Source organism: Bufo gargarizans, unplaced genomic scaffold (genome assembly GCF_014858855.1).
Source record: "Bufo gargarizans isolate SCDJY-AF-19 unplaced genomic scaffold, ASM1485885v1 original_scaffold_1219_pilon, whole genome shotgun sequence".
NCBI classification, from domain to species: domain Eukaryota; kingdom Metazoa; phylum Chordata; class Amphibia; order Anura; family Bufonidae; genus Bufo; species Bufo gargarizans.
In genome coordinates this window covers 14,505-28,134 of record NW_025334278.1, presented here as the reverse complement: position 1 = coordinate 28,134, position 13,630 = coordinate 14,505, and positions in this window count along the sequence as shown.

Here is a 13,630-nt window from a genome sequence, read left to right as displayed (position 1 = left end):
TACATTAATAATAAAGAGGGGCCAGTACATTAATATAAAGAGAGGGCCATTACATTAATAATAAAGAGGGGCCATTATATTAATAATAAAGAGGGGCCAGTACATTAATAATAAAGAGGGGCCATTACATTAATAATAAAGAGGGGCCATTACATTATAATAAAGAGGGGCCATTACATTAATAATAAGAGGGGCCATTATATTAATAATAAGAGGGGCCATTACATTAATAATAAGGAGGGGGCAGTACATTAATAATAAAGAGGGGGCCATTACATTAATAATAAAGAGGGGGCCAGTACATTAATAATAAAGAGGGGCCATTATATTAATAATAAAGAGGGGCCATTACATTAATAATAAAGAGGGGGCCATTATATTAATAATAAAGAGGGGCCATTACATTAATAATAAAGAGGGGCCATTACATTAATATAAAGAGGGGCCATTACATTAATAATAAAGAGGGGGCCAGTACATTAATAATAAAGAGGGGGTCATTATATTAATAATAAGAGGGGCCATTATATTAATAATAAAGAGGGGCCATTATATTAATAATAAAGAGGGGCCATTATATTAATAATAAAGAGGGGCCATTACATTAATAATAAAGAGGGGGCCAGTACATTAATAATAAAGAGGGGGTCATTATATTAATAATAAAGAGGGGCCATTATATTAATAATAAAGAGGGGCCATTATATTAATAATAAAGAGGGGCCATTATATTAATAATAAAGAGGGGCCATTACATTAATAATAATAATGTACTGGCCCCCTCTTTATTATTAATGTACTGGCCCCCTCTGTTATTAATGTAATGGCCCCTCTGTTATTAATGTACTGGCCCCCCTCTTTGTTATTAATATAATGTCCCCCTCTTTGTTATTAATGTAATGGCCCCTCTGTTATTAATGTAATGGTCCCTCTGTTATTAATGTACTGGCCCCCTCTTTGTTATTAATATAATGTCCCCCTCTTTGCTATTAATGTAATGGCCCCTCTGTTATTAATGTACTGGCCCCCTCTTTGCTATTAATGTAATGGCCCCTCTGTTATTAATGTACTGGCCCCCCTCTTTGCTAATATAATCGCCCCTCTTATTGCTGTGCCAATGCCATTGAATATAGCCTTTCTGCTCCTCTCCTCTCCTCTCCTCTCCCACCCCCCATACTGCCGCCAGAGCCTCTGCAATTAGGTAAGTTAACATTAAAAAAAAATACTTACCTATCTCCATCCCTGCTTGTTCCCGCCGCAGGCGGTCACAAACGCCTCACTGTGCCTTCCTGCGCCGCGTCATCGCGTCATCTCGCGAGACCCGACGCAGGAGGTCACAGTGAGGTTATCGTGACCGAGTCCTGCGTCGCTCGCCTCTACTGCCTTATAGGCTTCAGGCCTACTGCCATAGGCTCCCGTAGCCCTCATTGAAATTTCGGATGCCTGGCGCCCCCTGCAATTTGGCGCCCGGGGCAACGGCCCCTCCGGCCCCCCCCACGCTACGCCCCTGGATGGTGCCATCTGACACTGACCTTGGAGTTCACTTTTTATCTCTTTGGAAGTTGTTCTGAGGTCTTTTGTTAGAGTTCGTATTTGCTGTCTCTTCAATTTGTCATCCATTTTTCTCTTGTGGCCATGTCCAGGGAGGTGGACTACAGTCCTGTTGACCTTAAGCTTATGATATGTGAAACTTTAGTAACAGTAACACCAGGCTGTTTGGAGGTGGTCTCATAGCCGTTACCTTCAACATGTTTGTCTATCACTTTCTGTCTAATCTCTCTCCTTAGCTTTCTTCTTTGGTCCATGTTCGGTGTGGTACCCAACAAACAGCACCGTGACTACTTTTCAGCCTCTAACTGGGCAGACGGACTGATTACAAGTCTGCAGAACCCTGTGATGCTAATTACAGGACATACCTTAGTTCAGTGTTTCCCAACCAGTGTGCCTCCAGCTGTTGCAAAACTACAACTCCCAGCATGCCCGGACAGCATTTGGCTGTGCGGGCATGCTGGGAGTTGTAGTTTTGTAACAGCTGGAGGCACACTGGTTGGGAAACACTGCCTTAGTTTAACATGTTCCGATGTGCAAATTATTTTCAATCTTTTCTAGGAGAACCCTCATTTGTGTCCCGGCCACTTTTATAATTTTGTTTTTCAACTGATTCTGTTGAACCAAAATTCTAAACTAATGTGTGATTTTCATGACATTTTTATGATTACTTTTGTCAGTTTCAAGTTATTTCAGTGACCATAATGGGCTTTTCTTTCTTTAACGGAAGTTACCAGCAATTTTGTCCACATGTGTGGGACCAGCTGGGACACCAGCTTCAGCAACCTACAAGTGTGCAGGATCTACAGGCGGCATACCATGCCGAATCTGTGTGCCGTTATGCCCATCCATATCTCATCTTGTATCCAGGCTGCAGCCCGTATCTCACCTTGTATCCAGGCTGCAGCCCGTATCTCACCTTGTATCCAGGCTAGAGGCCGTATCTCACCTTGTATCCAGGCCGCAGGCCGTCTCTCACCTTGTATCCAGGCTGCAGGCCGTCTCTCACCTTGTATCCAGGCTGCAGGCCGTATCTCACCTTGTATCCAGGCTGCAGGCCGTATCTCACCTTGTATCCAGGCTGGAGGCCGTATCTCACCTTGTATCCAGGCTGCAGGCCGTATCTCACCTTGTATCCAGGCTGCAGGCCGTATCTCACCTTGTATCCAGGCTGCAGGCCGTATCTCACCTTGTATCCAGGCTGCAGGCCGTATCTCACCTTGTATCCGGGCTGCAGGCCGTATCTCACCTTGTATCCGGGCTGCAGGCCGTATCTCACCTTGTATCCGGGCTAGAGGCCATATCTCATCTTATATCCGGGCTAGAGGCCGTATCTCACCTTGTATCCGGGCTAGAGGCCGTATCTCACCTTGTATCCGGGCTGCAGGCCGTATCTCACCTTGTATCCAGGCTAGAGGCCGTATCTCACCTTGTATCCAGGCTAGAGGCCGTATCTCACCTTGTATCCAGGCTAGAGGCCGTATCTCACCTTGTATCCAGGCTAGAGGCCGTATCTCACCTTGTATCCAGGCTGCAGCCCGTATCTCATCTTGTATCCAGGCTGCAGCCCGTATCTCATCTTGTATCCAGGCTGCAGGCCGTATCTCACCTTGTGTCCGGGCTGCAGGCCGTATCTCACCTTGTATCCGGGCTAGAGGCCATATCTCACCTTGTATCCGGGCTAGAGGCCGTATCTCATCTTGTATCCAGGCTGCAGCCCGTATCTCATCTTGTATCCAGGCTAGAGGCCGTATCTCACCTTGTATCCAGGCTAGAGGCCGTATCTCACCTTGTATCCAGGCTGCAGGCCGTATCTCACCTTGTATCCAGGCTAGAGGCCGTATCTCACCTTGTATCCAGGCTGCAGGCCGTATCTCACCTTGTATCCGGGCTAGAGGCCGTATCTCACCTTGTATCCAGGCTGCAGGCCGTATCTCACCTTGTATCCGGGCTAGAGGCCATATCTCACCTTGTATCCGGGCTAGAGGCCGTATCTCATCTTGTATCCAGGCTGCAGCCCGTATCTCATCTTGTATCCAGGCTAGAGGCCGTATCTCACCTTGTATCCAGGCTAGAGGCCGTATCTCACCTTGTATCCAGGCTGCAGTCCGTATCTCACCTTGTATCCAGGCTAGAGGCCGTATCTCACCTTGTATCCAGGCTGCAGGCCGTATCTCACCTTGTATCCGGGCTAGAGGCCGTATCTCACCTTGTATCCGGGCTAGAGGCCGTATCTCACCTTGTATCCAGGCTGCAGGCCGTATCTCACCTTGTATCCAGGCTGCAGGCCGTATCTCACCTTGTATCCAGGCTGCAGGCCGTATCTCACCTTGTATCCAGGCTAGAGACTGTATCTCACCTTGTATCCAGGCTAGAGGCCGTATCTCACCTTGTATCCAGGCTAGAGGCCGTATCTCACCTTGTATCCAGGCTAGAGGCCGTATCTCACCTTGTATCCAGGCTGCAGGCCGTATCTCACCTTGTATCCAGGCTAGAGGCCGTATCTCATCTTGTATCCAGGCTAGAGGCCGTATCTCACCTTGTATCCAGGCTAGAGGCCGTATCTCACCTTGTATCCAGGCTAGAGGCCGTATCTCACCTTGTATCCAGGCTAGAGGCCGTATCTCGCCTTGTATCCAGGCTGCAGGCCGTATCTCACCTTGTATCCAGGCTAGAGGCCGTATCTCACCTTGTATCCAGGCTGCAGGCCGTATCTCACCTTGTATCCAGGCTAGAGGCCGTATCTCACCTTGTATCCAGGCTAGAGGCCGTATCTCACCTTGTATCCAGGCTAGAGGCCGTATCTCGCCTTGTATCCAGGCTGCAGGCCGTATCTCACCTTGTATCCAGGCTAGAGGCCGTATCTCACCTTGTATCCAGGCTGCAGGCCGTATCTCACCTTGTATCCAGGCTAGAGGCCGTATCTCATCTTGTATCCAGGCTAGAGGCCATACAATTATCATCTTTACAGTCACACAGAGAGACCCTCCTCCCACCAGCTTCTTGGCACAGGACTGTTTGGTATACAGGTCCTTCTAAAAAAAATTGCATATTTCATCCGACCAATAAAAGAAAAGTGTTTTTAATACAAAAAAAGTCAACCTTCAAATAATTATGTTCAGTTATGCACTCAATACTTGGTCGGGAATCCTTTTGCAGAAATGACTGCTTCACTGCGGCGTGGCATGGAGGCAATCAGCCTGTGGCACTGCTGAGGTGTTATGGAGGCCCAGGATGCTTCAATGCGGCGTGGCATGGAGGCAATCAGCCTGTGGCACTGCTGAGGTGTTATGGAGGCCCAGGAGGCTTCAATGCGGCGTGGCATGGAGGCAATCAGCCTGTGGCACTGCTGAGGTGTTATGGAGGCCCAGGAGGCTTCAGTGCGGCGTGGCATGGAGGCAATCAGCCTGTGGCACTGCTGAGGTGTTATGGAGGCCCAGGAGGCTTCAATGCGGCGTGGCATGGAGGTAATCAGCCTGTGGCACTGCTGAGGTGTTATGGAGGCCCAGGATGCTTCGATAGCGGCCTTAAGCTCATCCAGAGTGTTGGGTCTTGCGTCTCTCACTTTCTCTTCCCAATATCCCACAGATTCTCCATGGGGTTCAGGTCAGGAGAGTTGGCAGGCCAGTTGAGCCCAGTAATACCATGGTCAGTAAACCAGTTACCAGTGGTGTTGGCGCTGTGAGCAGGTGCCAGGTCGTGCTGAAAAATGACATCTTCATCTCCATAAAGCTTTTCAGCAGAATCTCCTGATAGCGGCTGCATTGACCCTGCCCCTGATAAAACACAGTGGACCAACACCAGCAGCTGACATGGCGCCCCAGACCATCACTGACTGTGGGTACTGGACACTGGACTTCAGGCATTTTGGCATTTCCCTCTCCCCAGTCTTCCTCCAGACTCTGGCACCTTGATTTCCGAATGACATGCAACAGTCCAGTGCTGCTTCTCTGTAGCCCAGGTCAGGCGCTTCTGCCGCTGCTTCTGGGGAATGCGGCACCTGTAGCCCATTTCCTGCACACGCCTGTACACGGGGGCTCTGGATGCTTCTACTCCAGACTCAGTCCACTGCTTCCGCAGGTCCCCCAAGGTCTGGAATCGGTCCTTCTCCACAATCTTCCTCAGGGTCCGGTCACCTCTTCTCGTTGTGCAGCGTTTTCTGCCACACTTTTTCCTTCCCACAGACTTCCCACTGAGGTGCCTTGATACAGCACTCTGGGAACAGCCTATCCCTTCAGACATGTCTTTCTGAGTCTTACCCTCCTGCTTGAGGGGTCAATGATGGCCTTCTGGACAGCAGTCAGGTCGGCAGTCTTACCCATGATTGCGGTTTTGAGTAATGAACCCGGCTGGGAGTTTGTAAAAGCCTCAGGAATCTTTTGCAGGTGTTTAGAGTTAATTCGTTGATTCAGATGATTAGGTTAATAGCTCGTTTAGAGAACCTTTTCATGATATGCTAATTTTTTTAGATAGGAAATTTGGGGTTTTCATGAGCTGTGGCCAAAATCATCAATATTAAACCAATAAAAGGCTTGAACTACTTCAGTTGTGTGTAATGAATCTAAAATATATGAAAGTCTAATGTTTATCAGTAATTACAGAAAATAATGGACTTTATCACAATATGCTAATTTTTTTAGAAGGACCTGTAGTTGCCACCTTCAGGGATCTCTCGGGGCACAGTGCCCCCTTCCCCTCAGCACGCTGCCGCAGAGCAAGAATATGCAGACGGATTCCACTCGGTGACCCGGTCAGGAATCGTGTGAACCGAACAATTTGTGGCAACATTTGAGTCAGGCGTCCATCAAATAAAAAGCAATTACCGGGGATTTCCAGGAGTGAAATATGAACGGTTTGTTTATAGCCTGGGTCACCGACGCCTGATCAGTGGAGGCACAACGCCTGGCCTGGCATCACGTTCGTCGGTCATGTGGCCCAAGTGCTGCTCTCTCCCACTAGGCCTGGGCTGCAATACCAAGCACCGCCACTACACAATGTACGGCGCTGTGCTGAAGGTTGCCGCTCTCATCTGACCGCACTGTTTATCTTGGGTGCACAAAGCGTACGGGACTTGTCAAATCTCATTCACTTTGCTGGCTGTGTGCTATGCTACATGAAAATCTGCACGTAAAAAGCACATAAATCCACAATATCACATTTTTGGTGCATTTTTATGCGGTTTTGCAGCAGATTTGATCCTTCCGTTGAAAAAAGGTTAAATCTGCCCAAAAAAACAACAACAACAATTAACATCCTACAGATTTCAGAATCCACACAGCAGGTTAAGTTCTGCATCTGTGAAGTGTCCGTGAGATTTGCCCGATCACCTACGGTCACACACGTACCTGTCCGGGCTCCGGCGGCGAGCTCTCCAGACACATGGCTAAGCCACGCCCCCTGGTGATGAGAGCGCATCTTTACCACCAGGATGCAATGCTCTGTTCCGCAGCGGGCGTGTGCTGCGGGGGTCAGCAGCTCTACTCCTATGTGCTAGTGTTCTGATAGAGCCCCGAGTCATGGCTCTATCTGGGGACATCGGCCCCTGGGAAACTCCTCTGTAGGGTCCAGCCGTGCCAGCTAGCTTTGGCTTTGTGTGTGCTTTTAACCTCGGCTTGTCTTTTGACCCCTCACTGCTTGTCTCACGTGATTTGTACTGTGCATCCCGTGTGGTATGTTATCTTGGCTTGTCTGTTGACCTCTCTGGCTCTCGTTTTTGTACTGCTTTGTCCACCTGGCTCTGACCCGTTTTCATACAGCTGTCGCTTTGTGTTGGTCTGTCTCTGCACCTTAGTAGTATAGGGACCATCGACCAGTTGCGGTCTTGCTACTTGGGCTTGAACTGCAAGTAGGTAGGGAAGGTGGGCCGGGTCCCAGGTCAGGGCTCACTGTCCATGTCTGTCCCTACCTACAAGCGTTACACATATACTTTGTATTAGGGCTCATTCACACGAACGTGTGAAGCCTGTGTCCTGCGGTCCGCAATGCACGGGCACTGTCCGTGGGGCAGCCGCATGGGGATCGTGGACCCATTCCCTTAAATGGGTCCGCGATCCCTCCGTTCTGCAAAAAGACAGAGCATGTTCTATCTTTTTGCGGTGCGGAGGAACGGAACTCCAGGAAGCACTCTGTATCTCCGAATTTGCGGACCCATTGAAGTGAATGGGTCTACATCCGTGATGCGAAATGCACATGGATCTGCAAATGCGGCCCGAAATACTACAACGGGCAGCACGCGTTCGCGTGAACGAGCCCTTACGCTGCGGATTTTCTGCACAAAAACCACAGCGTAATCCGCAAGGTGTGCAGGCAGCCTTAGGAGAGGGGCTTCAAACACTTGCTAGCACATTTTTGTGTCCGTTTTTCCAGTTTTTTGCACACGGTATGTCTCACCTCCTGCGTTTATTTAATGACCTTTCTCCCCCAATAGAGATGATGTCTAAATGCCACCTAATGAACAAAAATGCCAGTCACAGAAGCACTCGGGTGCCCTGTGCTTTATACTTCCTCTCGGCCTTCAGCTAACATTTGAAGCTTACTGCAAAAAATGTCCACAAAATGATGAAAAACGAAGTGTGAAAGTGGCCTCAGGGCAGGATAACAGGGTTCATAAAAAAAAACTAAACTGCTATAGGCGGAGGCGACTTGGTGGCTAATATGAAAAACACAAATTCTAGGAGTTTTTAGTGGTACAACACACCGTCTGAACGAGGCCATACACCTCCGGTTAAACGCAGGCAGCAAAACCATAAGCTGCGCCAAACGTATTAGTGGCTCCCGCTGTGGGATTGATTTGGTGCCTCCATGGACACTTCCTCCAATCTTGAACGCTCTCACGAGGCCTCCTGCACGCGGCCGTATGCTCGGTCTGTATCCAGTCCACATTTCTTTGGTGCTGCAAAGGATGCGGCCGGCAAACCGTGTTTTGTCCAGATCCGTATGTCCACTCCGCAGCCCTGCAAAGAGAGGCCTCGTCTCCGTTCTGTGGACAAGCAGAGGACATTCCTAGAGGAGTTTGGAATAAAATGGTGGCATGCACGTGGCCAGGATCTGCGATTTGCAGACCGCCCTAAATCTGGCGCAAAGCACATGCATCAGTTTCAGGTACATTGAGCTTAGTAAATCTGACCCAATAAATAATGGATCCCGAGGGGTCTCCAAGTCCTAAGCGGAGCAGTACTGCGCATATCTGGCCGCCGCTCCACTCACTTCTATGGGGCTGATGAAGCATGCGCAGTACCAGAGGGTGGACCCTCACATAATCTGATATTTCTCACCTATCTTGGGTAACCCCTTTAACCAGGTCTCTCGCCTCTGACCAAGAAATTGTACTCGAGTTAATGAGTCTGAGGGGTGGAGCTTACGTGAGACCAATCACATTCAGTGTTATTTGGAAATGAAGTCACATGACAGAGCAATCAGAGGTCAGCAACCTTCAACATTCCAGCTGTTGTGGAACTACAACCCCCAGCATGCACAATGTGCAGATTACTTATATCATCTTATAACAGGGGTCAGCAACCTCGAAGGATGGCTCCTGAGATCTCTGGAGTCAGATCCATGTCATTCATTAACCCTTCCCTTAGGTCAGCAATGATCCCGGCCCACGCACACAATCATCCTCTTCGTACTGGAGACTTCCCACAGGTCTTCTAATGGATTAGACAATCCAAACATACTTTCCCTGACTTGTCATAGATCAGACAGCTCGTCCATGCTGAGACACATTCGTGCAGCCGACTGTCTGACTGTCCGCCATATGCATTATAATGGCCTCCAGGCCATAACGTGGTGGCTGCCTTTCGAGGTGCACCTGGCAGGTTTTATCCACAAGCAATTAGCACGAGACCACTGGGTAATCAGGCTCTGATGTGTGGAGCCGCACATCACTCTATGGGAACAGGAGACGGCTTCTTGACATGGGATGAATCATCTCCTCGGGGCCACATCCCGCCATTGCCTGACAAGCCCTTCACGTGTGAGTTTCCTCAGCTTCTGCACCGTTCTTGGGACATGATGCCTGTGGCACATTTTTCTGGGAGAAGAACCAACGGCCACGTCTGTCAGATCCCTCAGAACTCATTTTTCATTAGACAGATCGTCAGAATTCTCCATGTCACAATTTAGAGTGAAAACAAAGCTTAGGCAAAGAGCAGGTCCAGTTCTGCCCTTTGTCCTTGCTGGATGGGTGGCCCTTGCCTGGAGGAACATCTTATCCATTACACAGATCTGCAGAGGAGCAGCACACGAGCACATCAGAGGAGAAGACCCCAATATCTCTAGAAGTGAAGAGCAGGAAACGTCACTAGTATCTGTTCCAACCTCGATGAGAGAAGGAACCTGAAAGGACAGAGCTGGAAACCACAAGAACTCATACAAATGCACCATAGTCAGGATACATGAAGTATCCCAGAGCTTCAGAACAGTATGCAGTAATGGACCCTTTATTAGAGACCCCATGTAGCAGGGTGTTGGACCTCCTTTGAACTTCAGACCCGTAGATAGTCATGGTGGCATAGACCCCACCAGATGAGATTTTTCTGAAGGGCTATTGGTCCTTGTGGAGTGGATATTAGATGGAGCTCCTGATATGTTCTACATCATCCCAGAGATGCTCTGTCTACAGGATAAGATCTGGGGTGAACGTTGGGGAAGAAGGAAATCTGTCATGTTCCTAGAGCCAGTCCATGACTGAGTGAACCTGGTCTCATGTGGCATTGTGCTTCTGCCAAAGGGTACATAGCTGCCATAAAGGGGAGAACATGGTTGGCCATGATGCCTAGGTCACCCTACTTTCCATACATTTATCCACAGGTATCAGAGGAGCCAGGGTGTACCCATAAAAACCTTTGTGGTGCCTTTCCTCCAGTATGGAGCGTTAGAACTCTGGCTCCCTCTGACCAGGCCATGTTCTCCACTGATCCCGTTTGTGCTCTGTTGCTCTGGACTCTTGTCCGTCTGCTTTCCCCAGTAATGGCGCTGGAGCTGGTCATCTGCTGTCCATGGTAAGGAGCAGTAGGTTGTGGGTCCGGGCATTATAGTTGGAGCACCAGCACTGTCTTTGGGTGCACGGCCTGCTCCTCCAGATGATTCCTGTGACGTTCCTTTTGGGGGGTGGGTTCCTCCTTTTGTTCCTCTCCGGCTCCAGTTATTACTGTTTTGTTTGCAGCTGGTTTCCACTTTATGGGGGGTATTGTGGCCACCGCTATGCTGAGCTATGAGCAGCTATGCGTTGTCCTCATTTTCTGTTCAGATACTGAAGCTTCTTTGATGTTAGGACACATAAGATGCGCTGCTGCCCTCTGCAGGACAAGGGCTAGACTTCACCCAGCGGCTGATCAGTAGTAGCCTTCTGCACTGATCTAGTGAAGCAGAGACACATAATATTCCGGTGGATAGTGAGCCCAATGCTGGATGTGCCCACTGACTGGGCGCTCAACCACAGGTCATGGCAATGAATGAAGTGCGGACATCACCCTGTTAACTGCGTCCGCTCACATCCGGCCGTCTGGTGACAACGCAACCTGGAGGAGATGGCAGCTCAGGGCAATGTCCACCTCCTGGGACACAAGCTCAGCGTAGAGCTTCTGTCGGACAAGATGTTCTGCAGATCTGGGGGGAATTATCAGAAGAATGGCACCAAAAAGTGCACATTTTTGTGCAAGCCCAGATTTAAATACTAGGAGTGACGAGCAGGAAAGGGCCACGACCTCCGCCAGAAAACCGGAGGAAACTCCAATCAGAATCTGCGCCGAAGGTACAGCCAAAATCCCGACAGCCAAGCGGCGCATCCTACACCATCGTATGTTATAGTAAGACTTGGAAAAGAAACGCGAGCCTGCATAAATTCTCCCTTTGTGTTTCACTTCCTCCAAATTTTCAAAAAACTCTGCTTTCTGTCATTGAATAGGAATATTAATCACATTCAGAGGTTGAAAATTCATCCTTCACCTAATAATTCTCTCAGCTGAGGGTTTGTTACAATGTAGCCTGGAGTCCAGGACAGACATATATGCTGCAGCAGTGCTCGGCTCTCAGAGGATAGTCTGCCCTGACACACTGTAACAGACAAGATAGTTTATATAATGACATTATTATCTGATCAGTAGCCATAATACAAAGAAGAGAGCGAACATCCCAGCCACACATTTATTGTGCCGATATATACTGTGGTGGACTGCATGGCTAGAGGCTGGATGTTATACACTGTGGTAATGGCAGACTGCACTGCTAGAGGCTGGATGTTATACACTGTGGTAATGGCAGACTGCACGGCTAGAGGCTGGATGTTATACACTGTGGTAATGGTAGACTGCACGGCTAGAGGCTGGATGTTATACACTGTGGTAATGGTAGACTGCACGGCTAGAGGCTGGATGTTATACACCTGTGGTAATGGTAGACTGCACGGCTAGAGGCTGGATGTTATACACTGTGGTAATGGTAGACTGCACGGCTAGAGGCTGGATGTTATACACTGAGGTAATGGTAGACTGCACTGCTAGAGGCTGGATGTTATACACTGTGGTAATGGTAGACTGCACGGCTGGAGGCTGGATGTTATACACTGTGGTAATGGTAGACTGCATGGCTAGAGGCTGGATGTTATACACTGTGGTAATGGTAGACTGCATGGCTAGAGGCTGGATGTTATACACTGTGGTAATGGTAGACTGCATGGCTAGAGGCTGGATGTTATACACTGTGGTAATGACAGACTGCATGGCTAGAGGCTGGATGTTATACACTGTGGTAATGGTAGACTGCACGGCTAGAGGCTGGATGTTATACACCTGTGGTAATGGTAGACTGCACGGCTAGAGGCTGGATGTTATACACTGTGGTAATGGTAGACTGCACTGCTAGAGGCTGGATGTTATACACTGAGGTAAGGGTAGACTGCAAGGCTAGAGGCTGGATGTTATACACTGAGGTAATGGTAGACTGCATGGCTAGAGGCTGGATGTTATACACTGTGGTAACGGTAGACTGCACGGCTAGAGGCTGGATGTTATACACTGTGGTAATGGTAGACTGCACGGCTAGAGGCTGGATGTTATACACTGTGGTAATAGCAGACTGCACGGCTAGAGGCTGGATATTATACACTGTGGTAATGGTAGACTGCATGGCTAGATGTTATACACTGTGGTAATGGTAGACTGCACGGCTAGAGGCTGGATGTTATACACTGTGGTAATGGCAGACTGCATGGCTAGCGGCTAGATGTTATACACTGTGGTAATGGCAGACTGTATGGCTAGAGGCTGGATGTTATACACCTGTGGTAATGGTAGACTGCACGGCTAGAGGCTGGATGTTATACACCTGTGGTAATGGTAGATTGCATGGCTAGATGTTATACACTGTGGTAATGGCAGACTGTATGGCTAGAGGCTGGATGTTATACACCTGTGGTAATGGTAGACTGCACGGCTAGAGGCTGGATGTTATACACTGTGGTAATGGTAGACTGCACGGCTAGAGGCTGGATGTTATACACTGTGGTAATGGTAGACTGCACGGCTAGAGGCTGGATGTTATACACTGTGGTAATGGCAGACTGCATGGCTAGAGGCTGGATGTTATACACCTGTGGTAATGGCAGACTGCACAGCTAGAGGCTGGATGTTATACACCTGTGGTAATGGCAGACTGCACAGCTAGAGGCTGGATGTTATACACTGTGGTAATAGCAGACTGCACGGCTAGAGGCTGGATGTTATACACCTGTGGTAACGGTAGACTGCACGGCTAGAGGCTGGATGTTATACACTGTGGTAATGGTAGACTGTATGGCTAGAGGCTGGATGTTATACACTGTGGTAATGGCAGACTGCATGGCTAGAGGCTGGATGTTATACACTGAGGTAATGGTAGACTGCACAGCTAGAGGCTGGATGTTATACACTGTGGTAATGGCAGACTGCACGGCTAGAGGCTGGATGTTATACACTGTGGTAATGGCAGACTGCACGGCTAGAGGCTGGATGTTATACACTGTGGTAATGGCAGACTGCACGGCTAGAGGCTGGATGTTATACACTGTGGTAATAGCAGACTGCACGGCTAGAGGCTGGATGTT